General features: G+C 33.4%; 1 pseudogene; it reads left to right on the forward strand.

The window, feature by feature from the left end:
* The first annotated feature begins 314 nt into the window (after positions 1 to 314).
* LOC112484451 lies at positions 315 to 433 on the forward strand (annotated as a pseudogene).
* Positions 434 to 13,518: the final 13,085 nt, after the last annotated feature.

Raw genomic sequence — 13,518 nt, forward strand, 5'->3', positions numbered from 1 at the left:
TATGTGTTCAGGGATAATGCTAGTGACCTATTTTCATATGGTTTAATTACAAATCCAATTTCTTCTACTTAGTCCATGTCCCTTGAGCTTCAGCTGCTGTTCCAGGTTTGGAGAAGGGTTATTCAAGGCTCATACACTGATGGAAGAATTTAACTGCTATTTTAGTTAGAGGCTAAAAACATAGCTCACAAACAGCTTGTACCATGAAATATAGAGCTAAACAGTACTACTCTCTGTAAGGAAATAAATCCATTTTAATTCATCTGAGACCAAAAAAGCCATGAACTGTGGCTTGTCTAAATGGGAAGGTAGAAGTCTATGACCATGCCACCCTGAACAAGCCTAATCCCATCTGATCTCGGAAGCTAAGCAGGGTCAAACCTGGTTAATACTTGGATGGGAGACCATCTAGGAAGACCAGGTGCTGTAGGTGTAAAAAATAAAAAAAATGAAGGATTGTAAACTGACAAGTTAGTCCTTGCAATCTGTAAGATCAACCAACTGTTGCCTTTCCTAAAAAAAAATAAAAATTAAAAATAAATAAATGGGAAGGTAGAGCTAGACTTTTACAACCTTATCTGGACACTTCTTCTTTCTCTTAATCTCTCATTTTAGCTTTTCTCTTGATTATGGCCACATTGTCTCTTCAGTTCAGAAAGCTTCCTCTAGATTATAGAGGTGAAAATGGAGGTGAGGTTGTGGAACATTCAGCAGTTCCAGAAGGAAGGGTGATTTTCTTCCCTTTAGTATTATAACACTATAATTTAATATTAATAATCCTGGTAAAAGTTCTGATTGCCCTGGCTCAGGTAACATGGACTAAGCATAGTAGCCAGGGGCTGTGGCATTGCTAGGATCACGTCAGAGTCACATGCATAATGCTGTGTACCATCACTGACTCTCACAGAAATCAATTGATTGGAGTAATGGGGCATTCAAAGCACAGAGAGGTTAAGTAATTTGCTCAAGGTGACACAGCTAGCATCCAGTAGAGCTAGAATTCAAACCGAAGAAATTTTGTTTAGAATGAGTGCCTATGAACTTGATATCAATATTGTTACGTAAGATTTCTTTCTAATAGCATGTTCCTAGTATCTCTTTTTCCATTTCTTTATTTTCTTTGTTATCTTGGTAGATTACTATTGTGATCGCATAACATGTTTAGAACTATACCAATCACATTGAACTTTTAATGGAATAAACTGCCAAATGTTGAGGTATGGAAGTCATTAGTGTGCTGATGGCATTCTCATATCTTTGACTTAGTCATTCTTGAAACTGCCACTTTCTTATTTCTTGATATTTGAAATAACAATCTGTCATTATTAAGCCACTTTGGTTAGATATCCTGTTATTTGTAGTTATAAACATTCTAACTGGCACAGGACTATAAATTGTGTTACTTTTTTTTAATGATTCATTTTGAATGAGTCCAAGACTTGTTGAGCAACTCAATAGACAGGAGCAGCATTCAGGGTGATACGTAACCCTCAAGGAGAATGTGTTTTGAGGGCAGAAGAGAGATGTAGAGTAGAGGTCATGAGTTCCACTTCTGGTTTTTAGTATTGCTGTTTATACCTCTAGGTGGAAATAGCAACTAGGGAGTAAATATCTGAGTCTACAATTCAGAGATAATATCTAGGTTGACAACATATATTTAGATGTAATTTGCATGGAGCCAATCTATGCTGTGGGAATAGATGAGTTTATCTGAAGTGAAAGTCAAGTCTCCAAGACTATTTTCAAAACATCTGTATCTCTTACTTGCAAGTATGTCAACAACTTCAAAGATATCCAAATATTAAGTTAATTATTAAATATTAAATAAAATTTATTTCTAAACTTTTTTCATGTCTATAAGATTTCACCTGATACAATGTCTCTTTCCTAAAACATTTCAGTGAGTTTTCATCTTATTCAGAATAATAATTTTAAAAAAGCTCAATATAAAGGGTACACCTATTTTGTTTGCAAAGAATATATTTGCCTTTTTCATTCTCATTTTTATCTATTAATCCAATACTTTATTATATAAATACCTCTCCTCTCCTCTGTAATATTCTATTTTTTCAGTTGGTTTTTTGTTTTTCTCCTCTTTCTACATATAATGCATCACAAAATCCCAAAATATGGTATAGCAGAAGAACCTAGGATTTCTCAGGTTGAGGAGAGGACAATGGGTAAGGAGATGAAAGACATGGGAGAGGGTAAGAGGGGGAGATCTGCAGGAAAGATATGACATTAATAATTTTTGTCCCATCGTGTAGGATTTTGAGGCTGAGAATAAGAGTTTTCAAGAAGGAAGGTAGATTCTTCTTTGCTGTTAAGAATATTGAAAAATGGCCTTTGGATTTTGGTGACTTTAGAAAGACTTATTTTGGTATTATAATGCTAATAAAAGTAGACTGGAATGAGTTAAGGAGGGAGAAGAAGGTGAGCTATTGATGTAGAATAAGCCACCCACTGGAGAAGTCTAGCTGTATAGAAGAGAAGAGAGTTAGACAGAAGCTGTAGGTGCTATGAAGAGGGGATGAGGCTAGTGTTATTTTGAAATGGATGAGATTGGTGCATGTTCAAAATCTGCAAAGGATCTAATTAGACTAGATAGGAGGAGAAAATGCTCAGTGTAGGTTCCCAATGAAGCAGCAGGGAATAGAATCCATGACATTGGTGGAGGGATTGGCTTTAGACTGAAGATAACTCTCTGGACCAAAACAGGAAAGAAAGAGAATATCACGGACTTAGATGGCATCCTTGTTGTTTCACAGATTTTAGAAATGTTAAGAATGTTACAGTTCATTTTGATTATGCTATACTATTTATTTTTTCCCCTTATACCTGTTCTTAGATATTTGAGACTCCTTTGAAAATCCTGATTTATGATTAAAAAGAAAGAGCTGTCATTCCAATGTTTTTATATGACATGGAAAATAATAGTTCAACTAACTATTTGTTGTAATAATAAAGACCAGAAGCAAAACCAAAGGCCAGGATCCTAGAGTCTTTCATGTTGACCTTTGTTCTATTATGAACTTTAAAATCTGTTTTACATCAGACGCTGCAGGAAATAGAATAGGAGAACATGGGAAAAGAATATATCCTGCTAAGGTCGTCCAGGTCCAGGAGGATTGGTGATGTTACCAAAGAGAAACAAACAGCAGTTGATGAGAGTTTTCAAGAGTAAAAATACTTTGATGTCAGATTATTTTTTAAAAGAGAAAGATGCAGATTTTAGCAAGAAATATCAAAACAAAACCCAGACTGACCAAAGTTATGTCCAACAAGGAAAGTTGCAAGGGTAAATGTGGGTAAAGCCACAGAGCATAAAAAGTATGCATGTCTTTTATTAGAATTCATGGTAGTCATTAAAAGCAATTTCTTTAGCCATATGAAAATTTTAATTAAACATTCTTCACAAAAAGAATGTGTAGTAAATTTAGAGGAATAACCTTTAACATAATAAATTATTCAGAGCCCACTTTTAGGTGGATAGTCTGTATTTCATTAAATTTTTAAATAAATATTCTTCTTTTGCTTTGTGAAACCTCTTAGTATGTTATTATGGCTTTTCTAGTTTCTATTCCCCCTTCCACTCCTGTAATTGCTTTCAAAACTGTTATTAGTGTGATGTTACTTACCCTTTCCTGGCAAGGTTAAAAGCACTGTTATTTGACCACTAGTTTCAATGGATGTGGTACGGTAACAATTACAGTAATGAGTAAACAACTGTACAATAAAAATATAATGCTAGCAGAACTATCTGCATGAAACAACTTTTAACACACTCTAGTGAAAACTGTTCCCTCATGTGATGCTACACTCAACATAAAGGTCATATCTGAGAGGTCAAGAGACATGCCCAAAGTAATTTACTCCACAAAATGCAGAGTTGTCAAGTTTCCATAATGGTAATCTTCCCTAAAGAAAAAGTCAAACCTTGGTTGGATGGAGCTAATGAGAAGGGGCATGTGTGCGAAGCAGTTTTGTTGCCCACCTGGTATACACCATCATGTCATTCAAGATTCATTTTAAGTCTTATGCATTATATGGGGTCTTTCTGAACCTCTTTTTTCCTAGTAGAACTTATTTCTTTCTTTCTTGCATTTCTAGGGCAAGGGAAAAAGAGAATGACTCCAAACTACATTTATTATTAATTAATTAAATTAGTTATTACATTTATGTATAATTCTAAAATAGATTTATATTTCGATTCTTTGGGCATATAAGACTAATTTCTCTGGGTCACATTGTAATAATAACCAATGTTGTATTTAGAAGTAATTCATACAAACTAATCAAAACTGAATCGAGTTGGACTGGATATTTTAAACTTGTGAATAAAAAACAATTAAAATCAACATAAAATGGACCTAAACATCTTTTAAAAACTCAAAAAGAATCTTTACCTTAATCTCATGGGAGTATATGTTGTTTTTACTTTCCTGAAATCATTTGAAATTTTCTACTAAGAGTAACATAGAAGGAAAAAATATTTTGAGAAACATTTTTCAATCCATTCTTTAAATAGATTCAAATCTTTAAAAAAATCTGATGCTGAGCTAATTTTGAAAAATAATAACTTTTCATGTTAGAAAAGTTTAAATTGCTAGTTTAAGCCTGTTAAAAATATTTTTATTACATTCTTAGTAATTTCCCATGGAAGCATTTCTAAAGGCTCAGCAAAACATTTACAATTTTATAAAACCTTTTAAATTAATTTATAACTTAGCTATGAGCTTCTTTTTGGGAGACTCTGAACAGTGGGTGACCTTATATCCATAATGTGTATGCTTAAATGTTTTATTACAACAGAGTGAATTAGGATGGAATTACTTAACTTTAGATACCAACATTTCATTTAACTGCAATCTGTTTGGTCCTTTACTCAAACCAATTTAATTTCATTTTGTATAATTGCAAGCTTGCTTTTGTATATTCTAGCTGTTTTGTTTTATTTTTAACCATGACTTCAAGTATGGAATAGGAGAAAATACTGACCACATTTAATACTATTTAATAATAGGAGAAAATACGGACCACATTTAATAATTCTCTTGGTATTTTAACCCATCAGATATTTAAGAAGATAAACATTTCCTTATAATCTTGATTAGTGAGATATAATGTCTCAACTCCTTTTGTATCTAATTTCACATCTTCTTAGTTCACCTTTTTTTCTCTCAGCTGTTACTATGACAACCAAACTGTGTGCAGGTGTAATCTGACAGCACGTTGCTACAACCATACCTGTCTTTTACTTTCTTCCCCAGAGCATCTTTACACTTATTTTTAGTCTTATTTGTTTTCTAATAAATGATTTAAGGGCTGTGTATTTTCCTTTGTGTAGTATTTCAGTCATATTCACATGATGAGCCAGGTAGTGTTTTCATTGCTCATTTCTAATTAAAAATTAATTTTAGCTTTGATCTCCCAAGTTAACTCGAGGGTTACTTAGAGAGGTCTTTTTAATGTCTTAATAAATATTTGCCTTTATTTTCAGTTTATTGCCTGAAATATAGCCTCAGTGATTTCTGATTTGGACTCCTCCTTGTATAAAGAGAGTTTCCTTGTATAAAAGATTACATGGACTTTTTAAATGAAATTTCCATGAATACTGAAACATTTCTACATAACATGATGCTATATTGTAACTCTTTCTATGTCAGGTTTGGCTGAAGTCACAAAAAACCACAGTGGCAAGTATTCTTACATCCTGAGAGGGGCTCTATCAAGTTAAATAAGTCTTGCAAAGGAAGGACTGAAATCAGCTTTGCAATCTTTGCTCATTAACCACCTCCAGTTCAAGTAAACTGCAGGCTCAGACTTCAGCCAGAGATAGGTTAATAAAGAGAGAGGAGCTCTTTCTGAAGACAATTGTTAGATGTTGAGCACCACCCACCCCTCCGTGAAAGGATGAGGAATGCTTCGAATTTACCTAAAATCTTGTGTGGAAGAGACTTTATGAGACTACCAGGACAGCTTGATATATGCCTCCTGGGACACCAGACACACTCCTGAGAAATTTAAAGGTGTGAACTGGTGAAGTTCCTTTTGTCATCAGAGCAAAGACCTGTAATGGATGGTAAGAGTATTTCCACTGACACAGGGCCGATAACATGCATGTCTCATTGTCAAAGCTGAATGGGTGTGGAGTGGTAAAAGACTGACGTTCACTCCACTGACTGTCATACATGTGAAAACTGATCAAAAGTAACCTTCCCAAACTACTTACATTTCCAACGGCATTATAAACTCAAAATTATATAATATAATATTATTCAATCGATCCAGATTAAATATTTTTATTAATGCACAGAGTACACGCATATTACTTTGGGATAGTAGTAAAAGTCCTTTTAACCTCTTAGGGTGTGTCTTCTCTCCCCAGCAGTCTAAGCCATCACTGTGGGTTGGATCCAGTACAATGACTCTTGTCATTCAAAGGAGATCTGAGATTTGTATTTGTCTGGCAAGATTATTCAAGTGTTGGGAGCGCAGAGGAGCAACTGGGGCCCTGCAGTGGGAGAAAGTGCCTTTGAACTATGAAATGAGTTTTTCTCATCTGTAGCAGGGAACTCCTTTTCTATAATTAGTTCCCCTAGGAGTGTGATTTCTGTTCAGACTCTTGCTATGATTGACTGACTACATACAAATTAATCCTAATGTGTTAATCCTCGATATTATCAGCACACATATGTACATTCTGCTACTCTCAGCCATATTACCAAAAGTTTTATAGATAAACAAATTAAACTACCTTCATTCATTGGTGTAGACAAGATACTGTGGCTATGATTGAAATTAAGCATCACGATTGATGAACTCACACTCTTTAAACCCAAATACCAGGTGTGGATCATAGGAAAAGATCTGGGGTTTGGTGAGGTGACTCTGCGGATAGAGGCTAGAGTCATAACAGGAGGCAAAGCTGAATCAGAAGTCACCAACAAGAAAATATGCTTATAATGGAATTAAGGGAACCAGTGATGGGGTGTCTCCAAAAGAACCCACATAATATCCATGAAAGAAAGAATAAAATTTAACGTCTTCCATGGCCAGAATTATAGCAACCCCAATTAACAAAGCCTTTTCCTGTCTTTTAATTTTCATGAGTTCCCTGCTTCTTCATTGTAGGAGCCCAGTGAGTAGGAGAGAGAAAGAATAGAATCTCAAGCTATGAAAATGCTACAGAAGTCGGCCATATTCTCTGCTTTTCCATTGAAGGTCTCCCATCAAGACTGGTGACAAGTAAAGGCAAGGCAGAAGCTTTAACATTAAACCAAGCTCAGAGTTTCTACTATTGTATAGCACAGGATATTTAGTTACCAAATTAAATGTTCATTATGATTTGAAATGACAAAAGACTTTTAGTTCTGAGAATGATGAGAAAAATGATAGATTATACCCCAGGAAAGGAAGAAGACTAGCTCCACAGCGTGGTGGTTTGGAGTGGAAGTAGTTACTTCCTAATTGTGTCCAATAAGTCTCATTTCTTCAGTGGATGTCTTAACATATTTATAGATCTATTTCAAGTCATCTCTATCAGAGATTGGCAAATAGAGTCATGGGCCAAACCTTGTCTGTCACCTGTAGTTTTGAAGGGTAGGAGAAGATATCCTCCCCATATGACTGCAGGAGTCAAATATACACTTTGATATGTTGATTATTTTGAACTGTAAGCACTTGAAAAACAGTAAGTGCAGAAAGAATTCCCCTTATCTGCCTAAGGATAAATCCTCCAAAAGAAACTCGATTGTCATAGATACCCTCCCTAGGAGTTTCATCAACTAGGGAAGATTGCTTTTATCCCAAGAGAGGAGACCAGAAGTCTATACCACACTCAGACAAAATTTGTCACAAAATTTGTCACTGAATGTCTATTTATCTTTCTTAAAAATCATTTACTTCCCCCTAGGTTGTCTACATTCCTCTCTCCTTTCCCAAATGAGATGGCGTTTAACCCTGAATCCCAAGCTACTTGTGAGAATTACTTTCCCTGGGTATCTCTCTTATATACATGAAGTATACATGTTAATAAACTTCTGTTTGTTTTTCTCTTATTTTATTTTATTTTTTTATTACAGAGGATATCAGCCAAGAACTCAGAAGGGTAGAGGCAAATTATTTTTTCTCTCTTATAAGTATTAATAAAGTTTTATTAACACAGCTACACCTATTCACTTATGGATTAGTTTTGGCTGCTTTCACAAAACAACAGCAAAATTGTGTGATAGAGACCACCTGGCCCTCAAGTCCAAAACATTTTCTATCTGACCTTTGGCAGAAAATGTTTGCTATTCTTGATTTATATCTTTCTCAAATTTTAGTTATCTAATAACTTGATTTCTCCACTAGACTGAGAAATTATGCATTTCTACTGAGGTTTGCATCAGTTTTTACTGTTAAAAATTTCCAAAGCTGTGTGGTAAAGTTTTATGACTGTTTATCATTTATAAGCCTGTAACTATATTGGAATCCAATATATTTCCTTATCCTTTTCAGTGAACGTCACCTGAATTCTCTTTTGTTCAATCTCAATATTGGTATTACTGCTTTCTTTGACTTAGTATTTGCCTAACATTTAATTAGTATAAATTAACTTTTAATATAGTACATTACTTTCTAGATTCTTATCTTTAAAAAAAAGCTTATAATTACCTTTTTAAACCTATGATTTGGAGAATTTAATCTATTTTTCGTGTGTGTGAATTCTAGTGCCTGAATTTTTTCTCGCTATATTATTATTATTTTATATCACCTGTACTCTTCTGCTCTGATGCTGTTTTCCTTAACTTTTTAGCTTTATCCATCAAGATTACTTGTTATTTTTTTTCCATTTGTGGGCTAAAGTTATAAATCCTATTTCTATCTAGTGTATAACTTTAAATCTTAAAATATGAATTTCAACTTATTTTTCTGCTGTTACTCAGATTTAGCCATATCAATTTCTACCATAAGAGGGAAACTTTGCCTACCATCCTTTCTTCACTCTCCTCACTTATCACCACTAAATGTGATGATAATATGAGGTATTATGAGTAATGTTATGAGACTATTCTTTTAAAATAGTATCATCGTTTAGATTCAAATATTCATTTTGTGAATATCATTTTCCAACGTTTTCCTTTTTGGAGGTCATTACTAGATTTGGTAATGTACATTCTCAAATTTTTTCAGAGTGTTCATGGTGATAAACTTTATGATTCTCTACATGTATAAAAAATATTTATTTTGATCTTTTACTTTAATGCTTCCACATCTCAACCATATTCCTTTAAACCAGTTAACTCCTCTGTATGTAAATAGCCCATTAAGCTTTCATCAATGCAAAATTTTAGAGCGTGCTGTTTTCTGCCAGGATCCTGAATATGACAGATTTTATATCTTGAAAACCTAAGAGATTACAATACAAGCCACCTCTCATTATCATTTTAGTAATGATAATTTATCATTTATCAATTTAATAATGTTCAAAAACTATAGATAAACATTACACTCATGTACATGCATATGTTTTTGACACAAGCAGAAAGAAATATATTTGTGTAGTACTTATGTTGGCTGACAAAACTTGTAAGTAACCTAGGGAATGAATTAACCATGAAAGGAAAGGGAACTAGATGAATAAAAGTATCTTTTTGTAAATAAATAAGCAAACAAAATTTATTGATGAAGAGGAACATGGCCTTAAAAAAGAAAAAAGGCAAAAAAACTCACTCCTGAAGGTGTCTCAGTTAGGATGCATTTAGTTGTAAATAAGAGAAAATGAAACTCAAACTGGCTGTAGCAATGCAGGGAACTGCTTCTCAAACTGTGGTCAGTGAGCATGCTGCATTAATATCACCTGAGATCTTATTAGAAATGTAGATTCTTGGGGTTTAGCCAATAATTACTGAGTCAGAATCTCCTAAAGTAGGGCCCAGAAATATGTGTTTTAACAAGCAACCTAAATGACTCTTATTCATGATAAAGTTTAAGAAACATAAGTGAAGGAGATTTATTGGGTTACAAACTGAAAGTTTAGAGTTGGATTCTGTGGTTCAATGTATCTTTTTGTTTTTCTGTTCTGCCTTCGACTTGGCAATTCCATCCTCGTTCTGCTTCTTTTGAGGATTTCTATGCACTGCCAACAATTCTGGGCTGTAGACTTCCTCACTGACTTGAAGAAGAAAGGAAAAGTAGGTTGTGTAGGGGAGCTACTTCATAAAACTAAGGAATTTCTTTCTCAAAAGCCCACAGGTATTTTCTCCTTGTGCCATATTGCCCAGTTTCAGTTGCAAGACCCTCTGAAGACATGGGCCAGGAAATGGAATAATGCTGAATTACTGTGCTCCTACCCTGGAGACACAGAAGAATTTAGCATTTCTCCAAGCTGATGGGATGCATGGGTGACATATGAATGCTTGAATTAAAATTAAGAGTTCACACCACGAGAAGGAAAAATAAATGATGGGAAACCAGTAACAAAGTCAAATCAGTATCATTAAAATTTCAACCTTCCAAATGATTATATAAAACTAATTTAACAGATTATCAGAAAACTTATTTTAAAATTTCAATAGAAAAATGTCCAACATTCTAAAAATAGATGATAATGAGGGAGGACCCATCTAACAAAATTTAAAAAATACTGCAAAGCTTCTGTAATTAAAATTGTCTACCTAGGAAACCGATTGAAATAAGAATATATAAATAGATTTATGTGATTGAATAAAGTTCCAAAATGTATAAATGAAAACTTAATATATAATAAAGATGGCATTTTACTTCATCATTTCTTTAATAAATACGATGTATAATTAGCTTCCCATCTGTATAAAAGTATATCATTTTGTTATACCATTTACAAAAATAAATACTAGGTGGATTAAAGATATAAATGTGAAAGACACAATATTCACAAAACAATTAGGAGAATATTTGTATAACCATGTGATAAGGGAGACCTTCAGGAGCAATAAAGGAAACATTACAGAAAAAGATTAAGAGATTTAATTACAAAGAAATTTAAACATTCTACATAGAAAAATATACCATAAACAAATCTAAGAACAGATATGACTGAGAGAAAATATTGGTAATATATACAGCGATAACAAATACATTGATAATAAGCACATAAAAGTAATAAAATTTGGCTGTGATGTAAATCAGCAAGTCACAGAGTAGGAGATGCCAATGGAAAATAGATATTAATATACGAAAAGATGTTTAACTTCACTAGTAGTCAGGAAAATGAAAATAGAGAAGTTACATACAACATATTTAAACCCATCAGATTGACAAAAATCTGTGTGTATGTTTAATATATAATTCCCAGTGCTGATGAGAATGTGAGGAAATGAGAATTCTTATACATGCTGGCAGAAATGTGAAATACCATGGAGCATATTTGGTAGTATCTACTAAAACTGAAATACACACACACACACACACACACACACACACGCACACACACACATTCTTTAACTGTGTTATCTCAGTTTGGGGAAATCTATCAACTAGAAATAAAACCACAGACATATAAGGCAATATATAAAATAATGTTTATTGTAGTATTAGATCAGTGGCAAAAATAAATCAGCAAACTGTATTGTCAATTAATGGAGACAAGTTGAATAAGATAAGGTACACTGATGCTGTGAAATGCTATGCAATCATAAAAAAGAAATGAATTTATTCATTATTCATTTAAGAAACATTTAACATATACCTAGAATGTTAATGTTCTGTTTTATATGTGACATTAAAACAAGTTCTAAAAGAAAGTGTGTCTTTAGTAACTCATATACTACTGAGGATGGAAAATAAACAAATAATTTAAAAGACTAATTATATATTAAAAATAAAATAAATCAGGGTTATGTAATAGAAAAGGATAGATAGGGAGATAAACTGAAACCTGAAGAAAAGAGAGCGACAACCTTGTGAAAATAATGGAAAATAATATTTTAGGCAGAATGAACATTTTCCTGACAGCCATATCAATGGATCCAGAGGGATGTTCAGATTATACTTAAAAAAAAAAAAAAAAGAAAAAGAAAAAACACAGAAACGTATAGCATAGCATGATCCCAGTTTTTTGTAAAAAATTAGGAAAAATCATTCTCCATATGGATAAGTATATATTTTTGTTTTTTTAAGTGTGCATAGAGAAAACATAGAAGAACACATCATGTTAACACTAATTAACTGGGTGATTGTATTGGGGTGGGGAAGTGTAGGTATAGTTAGTTTAATTTTCCCTTTTAGGTATTTGTTTTGGGCTCCTAATGGCAAGTAGATTTTGATTTTATAGTTTGAAGGAAAAATGTAAGTAAGATTTTCAAATTATAAAAAATGTTAGTGGGTCATTTCAACTTTGAGATTCATTTTTTGGCCAGGAAAACTACTCTTATTTCTTTGATTATTTCCTCCCTATTGTTCTCTCTAACAGTTCTTTATGGAACACCTATAATTTGGTCAAGCAACCTGACTGCTCTGAATTCTCATTAATTATTTCTAATTAATTATCTGAGACTCCACTAGTTCCTGCTCACTATTGTGCCGAATATGAGTTTTTAAGGTCTGACAGAAATGTATATCCACAGCTGTTTTGTGTTGATATTTTTGGCTCTTATTTTTTCTGCTTTCTATTTTTCAGAATTTTTTCTCAAAGTTTCTAATTACTTTTTTCCCTTCTCAGTATCTTGCATCTATTTTTAAAGAACCTAAATATCTTGGTCAGTTTAGGCTGCTGTGGCAGAATACCATAGACTGGTGACTTATAAAAAGTAAACATTTATTTCTCACAGTTCTGGAGGCTGAGAAGTCCAAGACCAAGGTGCCAGTAGATTTAATGGCTGGTGAGAACTCGCTTTCCGGTTCATAGATAGATGGCCATCTTCATGATGCACCCACACAGGGTGGAAGGTGCAAGTGGGGCACCAACACCATTCATTAAAAATGTATAGTAAATCTCCAGTAAGCATGTTGCATTTTAAATTTGGATATTATCCTAACTTACCTCTCATTGGTAGATGATATGGAGGAGTGTACATGTCTATCTGATCTGTTACTCTCTATCCCCTGACTGCTCAGTGATGTGACATATTCTTCCTATTGAAAGAATGAAACAGATAACACTGCAAGCCCTTTTCATGTGTCACACTTAGTGATTTTCAAATTAGTAATATTCATGAAGACTTTTCCACTGGCCTGTGACACAAATAAAAATAAGGTTGCTATATTTTGGGCATTTTCACAAAGCCAAATTTATTCAATTTGCAGAACTATAATGAATTCTGTGAATTTTGTCCTGCTTTAATGAAATAATTATTGTAGAAAAAGTAGTCTAATTTCCACTGTGTTGGTCTTGATGAAGTGGGATTTTCTATTATAAAACTCCCAATTAAAAAATAAGTCCATAAAGTGCCAAAGCTTACAACACAATACATCCTACGATATTTAGGGGAAAAAGACTTTGTCTTACTCTGTGCTTCATCTCTACTGCATAGCAAAGTATGTATCATACTACAG

The sequence above is a fragment of the Pteropus alecto genome, unplaced genomic scaffold (assembly GCF_000325575.1).
Source record: "Pteropus alecto unplaced genomic scaffold, ASM32557v1 scaffold75, whole genome shotgun sequence".
NCBI classification, from domain to species: Eukaryota; Metazoa; Chordata; class Mammalia; order Chiroptera; family Pteropodidae; genus Pteropus; species Pteropus alecto.